The sequence below is a fragment of the Aricia agestis genome, chromosome 19 (genome assembly GCF_905147365.1).
Source record: "Aricia agestis chromosome 19, ilAriAges1.1, whole genome shotgun sequence".
Lineage (NCBI taxonomy): Eukaryota > Metazoa > Arthropoda > Insecta > Lepidoptera > Lycaenidae > Aricia > Aricia agestis.
Window position 1 is genome coordinate 13,403,019 of NC_056424.1, and position 14,273 is coordinate 13,417,291.

General features: G+C 38.0%; 1 protein-coding gene across 19 annotated transcripts in view; it reads left to right on the top strand.

The window, feature by feature from the left end:
• The window catches only part of LOC121736468 (muscle calcium channel subunit alpha-1-like), a 63,387-nt gene that overhangs the window by 11,244 nt on the left and 37,870 nt on the right, over nucleotides 1-14,273 (top strand). For all 19 annotated transcript variants that reach the window (XM_042127668.1, XM_042127671.1, XM_042127679.1 and 16 more), the window contains exon 2: nucleotides 1,282-1,389. The gene's annotated coding sequence lies outside the window, so the exon portion shown is untranslated. The remainder of the gene's footprint in view (nucleotides 1-1,281; nucleotides 1,390-14,273) is intronic.

Genomic DNA, 14,273 nt, shown 5'->3' on the forward strand with positions numbered 1-14,273 from the left:
ATATCCTAATGACAATGTTTTGATGTCTATACTTTTTGAATCAAAAAATAATTATCGATTAGGATACTAAACAAAATATACTGTGATAATCATTATGATAATCGATTATTTTCAGATCGGAGAGTGTGAAATCGAATAATTTTCAAACGATCTTTAAGTAAATGAATGGCATATTATACGCGGCGTCCTGTCGTACGTCTACACGGCTGAAATAAAACTCAATAATCTAATATGTCTGGTTTATATTGACTGAGCTGAGATTGTGAATTTTTCATTTAAAGTCACCTATATCCTTCTCTACTAGAGACATTAGGGAAGGATATAGGAATATAGATCTAGGTTATTGTTATAGTAGATTATTGTTAAAAAAACTTGTAATTCAGAACTTCAAACTTAAGAAATCACTTATGAGTTATGAAGCAATGATTGTAGAGAATTTTAGTCGTACTTAAAATATTTCTCTGCCTGACTCTACAAAGCCTTGTTGGTCGGCTGCTTGCTTTGCTGACCTAGAGCTGTATTAGAGTTTGAAATGTCTCCTTTATGTAATTTTGAAGGACATCGGCTGCTTGCTGACATATTTTATAATCACGCAAAATCAGCGCCGACAACGAAATGTATTAAATATCAGCGTAGGCCGCTATGCGTTATTAAAAAACGCTTCCTAGAAATACATGGGCTATCAGCGCCGATGAGTAGCATGAGACTAAAACCAACTTTCCTATGCAAGAAATACCAGGATAGACCGCTACGCGTCATTCAACAAGAACACTTTCAATAGAATTTCATACATCTTGATTCTCGGGCCATCAGCGTCGACGGGTATAAAACCAACTTTACTACGCGAAATAACGGGCTACAACTAGTTAGCAGTATAAATAGTGCAGCTGCATTGTTGATCTAAAATTAATAGTTGCTATACGTCCGCGCTGCGCGTCCGCCAACTGCTCGCATTAGATTTGGACCAACGACCGACTTCTATAGCAAGGGCCAGGTCACACTAAGACGCGACGGCTGATGACGGCTGCGAGCGACTATTTTCTAAAAACACCTATGTGTTATTCTGAAATATGTTTTTCAGATGTTCATCCTTCATCCTTGGCCCTACATAAAATCAGATAAAATTGTTAAGGGGCTCCTAAAAATATTATATATCCTAAATATTCTGATATGATGTGTCGTTGGATTTTCGTCAGGTTATTAACTATAGTACCTAGCTAGTAGCGTCCTCTGTTCCATACTTTTTTTAATGTTCCCTAATTTTAACATTTTCTGTTTCAGGGGACCAACTCACCACTATCACCGGCTGTCTGCATGTCTGTCTGTGCGTCAGTGCGGACCGCGGCGCTGCACGCGTATGGAATTGAACCATAACGAGGAATTGAAGATGTGAGTGCTACTGGCTTTACAAAACTCTCAGAGAGTCTGTTGTTAGTCTGCTGCCTGGCTTAAGAACTCCATAAACTTACTTGCAAGGCAAAGTTCTTTTTTCCTAACTTCTTACAATTGAAGACGTGACTTAAAGAACACGATAGCTAACATTTTGTAACGGACATTTACTCATGTTTTCCCTTGTAATTTGAACAAACCTTGTAACTTCTCTACTTCATCATCTGGCTACACATTAAAAGCACAGTTTTTTATTTCAAATCATTTCTGGCCGTAAAACCTTCATTTATGCAAAGTAACGGCAATATAAGTATTTTTACTGTTAGTTATTGTGTTCTTTCACTCATGTCTTCAATTTTGGTTGCATATTTTTGCCACGGCAAGCGCGGCAATCGCTTTCTTTATCCCCTCCACCCACTTCGCACGCTCCGAATAAGTCCACCATGATCAAGGCGAAATTTAAAATCAATCATTATAATATTAAGGTTTCGTTGCAATATTTTGCAACAAGCAACCTAGCTATACAATACACCGCTGACCGGTGATCCGGTCAGAGGCACGTGGCACTCAATCGACGCGCAGTGGACCACGAAAAGGCCATCTTCCGACGAAACGTCCTTTACGATTTATCAAATAGTTATTTTGTTGCTACGAGTACTACGAGTTGTAACAGAATATCTAATATCTATACATAATATTATAAAACAAAGTCCCTTTTTTCCCTCATGTCTAATCTTTAAAACTACGCTACGGATTTTGATGCGGTTTTCTTTAATAGGTAGAGTGATTCAAGAGAAAGGTTTATAAGTATAATAACATTCATATCTCTTATGGATATCCCACAATATCATTTTTTTGTCATCTACTTTTTACGACAAATAATGGCTAATTGGCATTAATCCTTATCCAATTAAATAACTTAAATACATTGTTGATTTAATGTAGATCTATATGGCCCTTTACTGCATAATATTATATATTGGTCCGACCGTACCGTTTGGCTTTAAACTCGGTTTTAGCCATTATGATCCCGGACGTGTAACGGCATGTAATTATTGATTAATAACGCATGATATTGCTCGCTCATAATAGCTTATTAAATTAGTTTTATCTCTATAGTTAAATTAATAGATTTCCTGATGGAAGCTTTACTACTCTAGTCTTTACAGAAACGTTCTATTGTACTACTAGGTCTTAGGCTCGATTTTTAAAAAATAAAATGAGGGAGCAAAGGAGCAAAAACCGGTCACTTGATGGTAAGCAACCGTTGCCTATGGACACTCGTAACATCAGAAGAGCTGCAGGTGCGTTTGCCGGTCTTTTAAGAGCGAATACGCTCTCTTCTTGAAGGTTTGCAGGTCGGTCCGGAAATACTGCTGGTGACAGTTTTATGCCATATTTATTTCCGCGCGAACGAGCGATTTGGCCTTAACACCGCGAGATGTACTGATCACAAGCAATTGTAAGCAGCGAGACCACACGGCTATATACAATTGCTGCTGATCTCTCGGTGTAGCGACTGCTAGTTATACGGTAAATAATATAAGACGGTAAATCGAGGCTTGTCTGAGAATCCACATGCATAGCAGTCAACAGAACAAACAGCGCACAATTTCTGGATCACGATGTTGAAGCGTTGCGTCGACACGACTTGCACACGTGGGCTACCTGGCCGATCACAGCACTCCTGTGTCCTGACACTCCTGACCCCGCTTGGAAGTCTTTCCCTTAAGAATCTTCCTGCCAAGGCACACACGTTTATTATTGGAAATAGTTTTAAAGGCACTTTTTCTGTATATACTCGTAGTTGTCTGTATAGTTGTCACTCGCGCGTGGATCTTGTCCGCATGCGGGTGATAAAACGCGCCCTAAGTGGTGTGTTGTGGAGGCCTTCCTGCAGAGAAAGCCACTAGAGTTTTATGTCAGCAAAATGAACTGTTCCAACTGTATGTAATGATAATAATTACAATTCACAGCATAACACAGCTAATCGCGCATAGGTGTAAACACGGCCGTAGCTGGAAACAGTAAACAGCGGCTTATTGACGTGGCGGGGATTTCGTGACTTTGACTCTGAAACACATGTGACCTATCTACCTTTCTACCCTTTTTTAAGAAGGGGAAATTGCATAAGGCATATCCCATCGTCCCAGGAAGGGATGGAGGGTCGGCTCGGTGGGAAGTTTACCACTAAATCTGAACACCGAACATCGCGCGCCTACAATCTAGTTGTCAAATAAACTGTTCAATAAAATTTAGACGTGATATTGCACAATACAATTGATCTTCTAGGGGCCGGCTAACGTGTGCAACATGTCGAATTTCGGTCTGATTATTTAGGTGCTAGTGGCGCCCGCAACTCCGACCTTCGCGGCATATTCTCTATTGAAAAGTGACGCCGCGTTAAAGTAAACAATCGTTTTGGATATGTTTTAGATCGCTTGTTTTCTATGAGAGGCCGGCCCGGTCACAAAACAAGAAATGGAACAGTAAGAAATGGAAAGGGCGTAAGCGACAAAATGGTTTTTGTCGCGTAATTTATTTCATATAAGCTATGGGCAAATTATAGTGTATGCTTGAACTAATCTATGTACAAATTTTGGAAGCTTAAATCATTCTCCTCTGTTGGCAAAATTAGAAGCCTGTTTTTATAGAGGTATTTTTGATTAATTATTCTGTGTTATAAAAGTTGACCAATCCTGTTAAGCTATGGGTAATTCAAAGATAAAGACATGATGAATACTGACAATGAACTTTAATTTCTTAGCTTTAGTCATTGTTGAGAAAAATCAATATCGCTGCAGCCAAATTATCAAGGCGTCACCTTAATTCTTTTGAGCGTTCCTACGACGGACAGACCTACGCAAACTCCCTCAATAAACGATGGATTGATCGATCGAAACGATCAATTTATTGCCCAATATTATGTATTGTTCAATATTATTGACGGTTTAGGGTTAATATTGAACAGTTTGAGCTACTTTAAATTTTATTGCACCATTTTATTGTAGGTTTAGGGGCTGCCTAAAATAAACTTTTTTTTGAAGTTTTCGTTGGAAATAACTAAAAAACCGCAAGTCGTTTGAAACGAACGTGTCGGCATCTATCGCGCTCGTTGATCTGTGTGTCAAGAACTCAAGAGCCTTCGCCAGATAACCCTCTCCAGCCGAGCTGACTCCGGCCCCATATGACGTACGAAATCATATAGAAACTTGTCTAGGTAGAAGACGTACGTATTTTATCATCCATTGAAACATCGCACAATCGCGCACTTCGGTTCCGTACCATTATGGAGCAAAAAAAGGCAAATTTGTGTTATTTTATATGGGAGCCTCCTTAATTAATTATTTTAATTAATAAAGTACAATTACGTATACATAATTAACTGTTTTGTGAAGATAAAAAATCACGTTTGTTGTATGGGATCATGTTTTAGTACGTACGTCTTGTGTTATAGCGGCAAGTGGCAAACAGATACGTAATCTGTGAATATTTCAGAAGTCTAACTACTGATAGCTGTTCTTGAGATTACAGCCTGGAGACAGACATACAGACAGATGGACAGACTCACTTTCGCATTTGTACTATTAGTATGGATGCATAGTCGAGTCACAGTAAACATGACATGAATGATTTTTGTCTTGGGCTTTAATTTTTGTATGGAAACTTTTTCACCTTAAGACCATTTACATTCAGCGGATGCTTTTCAGTTTGTTAATAGAATTCGCCGGCGAAACAGTCTGTTCGTTAATTAATGAATTGGGAGCTCTCATTAGTGGGCATTATTAGGTCCGCTCTCACCACTGGAATATTAAATACTAACATCATGGACGATGCTCTCGTGTTTGCCCAATTTTTAAGCTATTGCTGAATTTCTTAATCTCGCGATAAAAACTATTTTATCGCGGGATTAAGAAATTCCGTAACGAAAACACCTAACACCCCCCACTCCAACCGGCACAGCAGTTCGCCGTTGCCGTACATCGTCTAAGGCCTGTCCACATCTCCACGTCACGACGTCTTCAACGTGGAACGTTGTGGTAACGTGGCACGGTACGTTGATGTGACGTGAAAATTTACGTCAACGTAAAAAAAATGCACGTCACAATGTAGCAACATTGTACGTCACCATGCCTTGTAAAACCGCTTCATTCTTCACTACTTATCTAGATATGGACCGCACAGTACGTAAGGTGAGGTGGGGAAGTCAAACATAGTTAGCTGTTGGACCGACAGATTAAGTACCTTGGAATAACGTTTAGTTTTGTAGTATTTCTTTATTATAACAATTTGGGGTAAGACTAACATACTATCGCAAACAGAGGTTTTAAACCTTTGGATGTTAATTCGTTTTGCAATGTTTAAAAACAAATCTTTATACAACGTGTTAATGGAATAACCAAAACTGAAAAAAACCGTTTTATATGTAATGAAACTGATCAACTTTGCCAAAGAATCCTTTTTCAAAACAAAAAAAAATACTTCTCCTTAAAAAATTAAAAGTTCGATTAGACAATTTGTATGGAGAAGTAAATTTTTTTAAGAGGATTTGGGAAAGTTGTTTAGTTTTACTAACTAAACAAATGCTTTTCGCAATTTCAGTTATTCCATTTTACATTAGTACTTATATTAAAAAAAATCCCTTGGTCCAAATATAAACACAATGGCTGAACCGTTGTGTTTATATGGACTTCACCTATCCTAAATTTTATTTCAGCCAATTAAAAAAAAATATTTGATCGGAGCAAAATATACACCAGCAGTTTTTCATCAAAATTGGTTCAGTGGTTTTGGCGTGAAAGAGTAACAGACAGACAGACAGACATACTTTCATTAAAACTGTAAAGAAATATATAAATCAAGTGGAAAAAGTGCATGAAAACTGTATAATATTTATTACCGTGATTTTCACATTCACATCGCCACTTTTGTGATCTTAACCTTAAAAAAATGTATGTACGCAAAAAGAAAACAAAACCTTAACTGAATGGTTAATTACATCAGATTTCGGGAAAGACTAACGTACGTTAGTCTTACCCCTGGGAAACTGATAGTCTTACCCCACTTGAATGCATTTAGGTTATGTTTTTGTTTCGTTGAAAATTCAAGTTATTCGTTTGTTTTACTGAAAATCAATCTAATCTTATAAAAGCGAATATTAATATTATGTGTGCTATTTGTCGACCTATTTGTGTCTATGATTATACTACTTTATCTACAATTATCTATAATCATACTACTTTGTGTCTATAATTATGTACCTACTTTCTGTCTTTTAATATTATGTGGTAAGAAATAAATAAAATTATTATTATTATTATTATTATTATGGTATTTAACATCAGAACACTAAAATTTATTCACTTTTTATTGGCAAAATGTACACACATGTAGGCACCCAACAGCTTACCGAAAAGTTTAAAACGTCTGACAAATTTCATTTTGTTATATTGGCAATATGGTCGAGTATCGGCGACATGTATGAGTTGAGCTGAGACCTTTTTCGACTTATTTGTTTTACCGACATCCTGGCATTGGAAATTACGCTCGATACATATCGAGATAATTGCAAGTGTTATTCTTGCCCCGGTGATAGTCTTACCCCACCTCACCTTATTCTGTTTCTGCTATTGTTAAGAAGACGGAGAGAGCGATTTAGAAAAAAAAAGACGTAAGATATTGCTACACCGTGACGTGCATTTTCACGTTACGTTGACGTAAATTTTCACGTCTCGTCAAAACGTACCGTGTCACGTTACCGCACCGTTCCACGTTGACGACGTCGTGACGTGGAGACGTGAACAGGCCGTAACATCGTTTCAGTTCGGCAGACTTCGTGAAATAATCATGCAACCATAGATAAAGTATTATGCAACATTTCACTACAATGGTCTAGCTTCATTTATAATAATAATAATAATATCTATGGACCTTTCACATCACGTCAGTCTGGCTCCGTGCTAAGTACCTAAAGGACTTGTGTTACGGGTACCAGACAACGGAAATATATTTAATACTTTTATACTATATTTAAGTTTTTCTTTTTTAAAATACACATACACATCCATGACCCAGGAACTTTGAAAACTTTATGTTCCGTCGGCGGGATTCCAACCCGCGACCCCGTGCTTGAGCTACCAACAGCCCACCAACTAAGCCACAGAGGTCGTCAAAGTCATTGTCAAATTTCGGCAGGGTGTTTTTGTGCGTGCTCGAACTGCGACTAGACGTATGCGTGTGGCGGTTTCTGAGTGCCACAGGTATTTTGAACAGCTGGTGTTGATCCACCATTATACCATTCCCAACATTACATCTCCTGTGTCGCCAGGATCGACAGCGGTAACGACGAAAAGCCTTTGATATGATCTCGAGGGAACCCGAGGACATGCTAAGGCTGTCTTGGGTCCCGAAAAGAAATTATTCAGAAGAAAATAGGAGTAGGAAGTTTTTGACGGGGTAAAGGCATGCGGTGTCGGCCTACCTATGTCGGCCTACCTATGTCGGCCTACCTGTAAAATGATATCTTAAATCTTTAAACGAGCAATTCCTGTATGTATGTATATATTGGAATCTCGGAATCGGCTCCAAAGATTTTCATGAAATTTAGTATATAGGGGGTTTCAGGGCGATAAATCGATCTAGCTAGGAATCATTTTTAGAAAATGTCATTTTATTCGTGTTTTATCGTATACCGAGCATGGCTCGGTCAAATAGCTAGTATTATATAAAAAGCCGAGCTTTGTGAGGGCTCGCGTCGTCACACCTTGACTGACTGATGATAACACATCTACATGTAAATAAAAAATAATTTAAGCACAAATCAGTAGGCGTGATAGTTTTTCCGTAAAGTGTACCACAAAATGTACAGGTTGTGGGATATACTAGGGCTCGCTTCGCTCGCCCTGATAAACAGCTACACAAAACATTTTACGTGGGAGAGCCATGCTTCGGCACGAATGGGCCGGCTCGACCAGAGAAATACCACGTTCTCACAGAAAACCGGCGTGAAACAGCGCCTGCGCTGTGTTTCGCCGAGTGAGTAAGTTGACCGGAGGCCCAATACCCTACCCTATTCCCTTCCCTACCCTCCCCTATTACCCTATTCCCTCTTAAAAGGCCGGCAACGCACCTGCAGCTCTTCTGATGCTGCGAGTGTCCATGGGCGATGGAAGTTGCTTACCATCAGGTGACCCGTTTGCTCGTTTGCCCCCTTATTTCATAAAAAAAAAACACGAGTCTTATATTTCTATTTGTAATATTATTTAAGTTTTTGTTCATATTTCCATTCATAATATATTTTCCATTCTTTTCCGTTAACATTTTTAACTTGCAAATGTTAACTGTCAGGAACTTAGTATTGTGTACTGTGTACTTTCGCTCTGTTTCAACTCGGCGCTTTCTGTGCTAATTGTCTTCTGTGTTTTTAAGTTCGTATTTTAATTTACAACATTTAAACACAGACGCATTTAAATATCATAACTCGCTAGGGAGTAACTTAAAATATAATTTTCAACCTTGTTTTTATTCTAATAACTACGATAATAATATTAAAAATAATCATAATTACGTTATACAAATATAAATATGTATTTAAGGGGGCATACAGGACCACTCTGTTATTATACGGATCCATTTCTCTTGCCTTTCTCTTAACATAATATGACCTGTCCATCGCCATTTTAGTATTCTATATACAGAATGTGACTGCTTGAATTGTGTTCTGTTTTTTATGTGTGTTAGTTTTACTTTGTCTCTTCTATTGACTCCAATGATACTCCTTTCTATACTAATTTGGCAGACGCTTAGTTTATTTGCTAGGTTTTTGTAAATGACCATGTTTGGCTATCATAATATGTTAAGCAGGGCAGGATATAGGTGTTGTAAACTTTTCTTTTAGCTTTCATTGGCTAGCTTCGCTAAGCGACTATAGTGTCTCTTCCAAGTGTTGGCAATCTTCTTTTTTATCCACAGTATTGTTGGGCGATATTAGTTGTCCTAAGTAGATGTACTCATTAACATATTCTATTTTCTGCATATTTACTATGATTTCATGTGTTTTTAACCCCCGACAAAAAAGAGGGGTGTTATAAGTTTGACGTGTCTGTCTGTCGGTCTGTCTGTCTGTCTGTCTGTCTGTCTGTCTGTCTGTCTGTCTGTCTGTCTGTCTGTCTGTCTGTCTGTCTGTCGGTCTGTCTGTCTGTCTGTGGCATCGTAGCATCCAAACGCGTGGACCGATTTTGATCTAGTTTTTTTTGTTTGAAAGCTGACTTAATTGAGAGTGTTCTTAGCTATAGTTCATCATGATCAACCTGCTCCATGCTGAAAAATCGCGGTTCATCTGGTTCGTGAAGGGCCGATTAGCAACTTGCAGTCGTTTGGTGGGCTTTATTGCATTCTAGTTCGTGACATTTATGAATATTTACACATTAATGGAAAGTTGACCTGGTGCTGCAGCATCACCTGGTAATCAATAGGATACCCAACTCCTCACCTTACAGCAATGGTTTCGTGTTTGGGCTCATTTTAATTGCGACAACTAGTAAGACGTAGATAACCAATACATTTTTGCATGCTGCTGCTGCAGCATCACCTGGATTCTATAGGAGCTAAGTGGAGGTTTCATGTTTGGGCTCATATTGATGGCCTCATCCAAAAGGACATTCATAGATGGTATTCATTGGGATATAATATGATCCTGTTGATAGGAATTATTCTACACTATAACCAACACTTGAGTTTAAAAAGCATGAAATAAAATTAAATTAAGAAATTTAAAAAAACCCCCGGTAAACAACTTTAAAAAGTAATGAAATAATATATTTTACTGGCTTTAAGTTTAAATAATTCCTAAGTGTAAAGTGATATCTTAGTCCATAATTGTTGTCAATGTGTGTCGGGGGACCGCTAATGTAGATGTTTGATTTCACATACTCGTAACATTATAGTTTAAGGGTCAGTTTTCAGCAAACCAAATCGAGACAATCAGTGACATGACGATACAAAATGCAAAAGACACTGTTGGCGGTCCCCCGACACACCGTGACAGCAATTATGGACTAAAATATCACTTTACACTTAGGAATTATTTAAACTCAAAGCCAGTAAAATATATTATTTCATTACTTTTTAAAGTTATTTGGCGGGGGTTTTTTTTAAATTTCTTAATTTAATTTTATTGAGGAGTTAGTCATGGCTTTCATCTTGCTGATATTCATTGACAGCCCTGCCTTCGCACTCTGATCTGATAACTGTTGTAGCATGAGTTGTAGCTTTCTTGGACACTCGGAGAACAGTATCAGATCGTCTGCAAAGCGCAGATGACTTAATTTTTCTCCATTAATATTGAGACCATTCTCATCCCAATCTAGGTTTTGAAATATCCTTTCTAGGACTGCCGAGAATAGTTTGGGTGAAATAGGGTCGCCTTGTCGGACGCCTTGCTCTATGGGGAATTCTTCGCCGGTTTTCTCCAATCTGACTTGTACTGTGCTTCTAGAGTATATATTCCTCAATGTTCTTATATATTTGTGCTGTATTCCCTGACTGTTTAAGGCTTCCCAGATGTAATCGTGTTCTAACGAGTCAAAAGCCTTATTAAAATCTACAAACCCTAAGAAGTAGCATTTATTGTATTCGTTGTACTTTTGTAAAATTTGTCTTAGGACATGGATATGGTCAATCGTTGAAAACTTGCCACGGAACCCAGCTTGTTCTTTTGTTTGGTTTTCATCGAGTGTTGTAGTGATTCGCGATAAAATGACTTTTGAGAAGACCTTATAAATATTATTTTTATTACTTACCTTTAGATTACTATTATGAAAATAAATTACAGGTACTTTTGACGTCTTTGTACACTGTACAGGCTATAGTTATATATATCTAAAATATTTTATGCCACAATTAACATTACAAATTACCGTAACATGAAATTATTAGCATTAGCATAATATCTAAGATCTAGACTTTTCAGCTTTGTTTAATACATCTAGATAAGCTATACAGTTTTTACAAAATATTATACTGCACGACATAAGTTATGAGGTTTTTACACGCAGACCGGTCGGCTTGTTCATTCCTAAACATGGCTTTTCTACACTTCTACTCTCTTGCTTTTAAAAATATTTTGACAGCGAATATAAGGTCTGCTTATTTTTGTCTAGATCAGCCGTTCTCAAACTTTTTTGGTAGCGGAAATCTTTTAAGAAGTATCATTTTTGACGGACCCCCACAAAAGGAATATTTTGTCGTGAATGAATTGTCACAATGCTGGCGCCAGGGGCTCCGCGGAGCACACATTGAGAATCAAGAATGGCTGGTCTAGATATTCGAAAAACGAAAGCTAATACCTATATTGACATTGTCCTAGGAAAGGTATGTCATTTCCTAGGACAATGTCAATATAGATACATATTAACTTTTTTTGTCAAGAAAAAACTTTCTCGCGCGATTTACGAATATCGGAACAAACTAATAAAAATATTAATACAGCGATTAAAGTTGAAAGGTCTGCTTATGGTCTGACATATTGGAAAACTCACATGGCTGAAAAAGACAGCAGACTTTGAGAATAAAGTTAGACTGGATTTATATTTTATATACGTTCGCATAAACGCGCGGTTTTGTCTCTAGTTCGCTACACAGTAAGATCACAAGCAAATGTATTATTAAATAGCGGCGCAGCGCGCTTTTATTTACAATTTAAATAGCAGCGCAGCGCGCTATTTAGCGCGCTTTCGGTCAGACGCATATAAATCGAATTTGAGCATAAATATTCAATGTTCTCCAACCTGTGGTCCGCGGAATCCTGGGGGTCCATGAGTATACGTATGGTGTCATATCTGTACCACACATTATTATAATCCGGTTTTTTTGGGGTCGGTGAAAAGTGAAAACTAAGCTTGACTTCCTAGGTTTTTTCCAAACTTTTTGAGCCACGGACTGTGGCATGAAAAAGTTTGGGAAACACTAAAAGTTTGGGAAACACTAACCTAGATTACAATTTACAATCATGTTTAGGAGACGGGATGTTTAGCATCTATTTAGTATTCAAATGGGTCACAAATCGATCGCCTTAAGGCCCACGTCCATTAGCACACCATACTGGCGCCAGCGGCTCAAGTAGAGCTGGCCACATGTAACTTATTGCTTTATAAACATTCTATGATAAGGTAGAAAGATCGGTCCGATCGGTCGGACTGATGGCAGGCCGACCTGATCTGTGCCAGGATCACGAGATGAAATAATAATAGGTACGTACCTATTATTATTTCATCTCGTGATCCTGGCACACATCACTGTGAATTTTATTTCGGCATAGGTCATGACGTCATGACCTATGCCGAAATAAAATTCACAGTGATAACTGATAACACAGTATCATCTACATTTTGGGGAGGTCATGTCCCCTAACCCTATGGCCTAAAACAATCCCCCCGCTCACCACTACCCATGATAATAAGGGTAACAAAAAAACATGTTAAACGTTTAAACATATTCAAACCTTGTTTTTGTTACACATTAACATAATATTTATTCACGAAATTCCGCCAATATTCTAGTTATTGAATAAATTTTTCACATACCGGAAAGTGCTGGTATGATTCATTTGTCTTGCACAGAATTTGTTCCGAGTCACGGGTGACAGCGTTTGGGATTTATTTATGCCATAAAAATAATAAGAAGATCCAGAAAATAGAAAAAAGGTGTCCTGTAGCTGACAGTGACTAAATAACGCACCATCGACAGTCGGTTTACGACAGCGATGATTAAAAATTTGATACCCCTGTAAGTGTAGTGAACCAGTAGGCAAGAAGGAACAACAACAAAACGTATTTGCTATTGCTATTGCTGCCCAGAATTTTGGTTCTACTGACGTTATTTGGTGGGGCAATTTTAATATAATTAGAAATAATAATAATTAAATACATTTTACAAGCTACGTAATCTAGTTTTTTAATTATTTGTAAAAGTCGGCAAAACTAAACCGCTTCCTCTCACCACTTACACCACATAATGAATCACTCGGCAGTCGGCGCGTTCAAGGAATCATGAAAATAAATCGGAATAAGGAAGTTATAGCGTGGCGATGTAACGGCGACTCGTTAAATCTCTGTACGGCTTGAAAGGGTTTTTATGAGGTCAAACTCTCCAAACTGGTACTACAGTCGCCTGGTATTGCGTATCCATATTATTTTAAATCATATTATTATAAATGCGTGTCTATAATAATAATAAGTTGAAAACACAATGGAAATTGACCGCAGTTAAAACCATACCCATCATCATCTCCAGCACCGGCATTATTCCCAATTTTTGTTCCGTCGGCGGGATTCGAACCCGCGACTCCTGATTGAGCTACCAACTCGCCACAGAGCCACAGAGTTCGTCGATAGTCACAGTCTATGTTATCTTCACGATAGTTTAGGTCAGTTCCTATGAAGTTTGGTATAAACCACAGACATAGATCATGAATCATGATAGATACCGCATGTGTATGTACTTGCGTGCCATATCGCGCTTACAAACGACGAGCAATGCTCGTCTTTAGAAAGTCTGTTCTTTAGTCTGCTATCGGAATCAGACGTCAATCGGAATTTAAAAAATGCCTAAATGCCTAAAACTGCCGTATTGAGCTGTAAAAATTTAAATAGAAACGTTGGCCTAGATAATGGGCACTTTTCTTATCATCGGTGCTTTACAGTAGCTTTACAAAAGTGGCACGCTCGTTTTCATACAAATAGAGCGACATGCGGTATCTATCTTAATCTGTGTTTGTTGTATAAACGTAGGATAGTTATCTAGGAAAATGTACAGTGTGTTACCAACGCATTGAGCCAGCGCTTTGGGTCAGCGTGTAGAGTTTATAAGGTGTAACAAAACTAAGT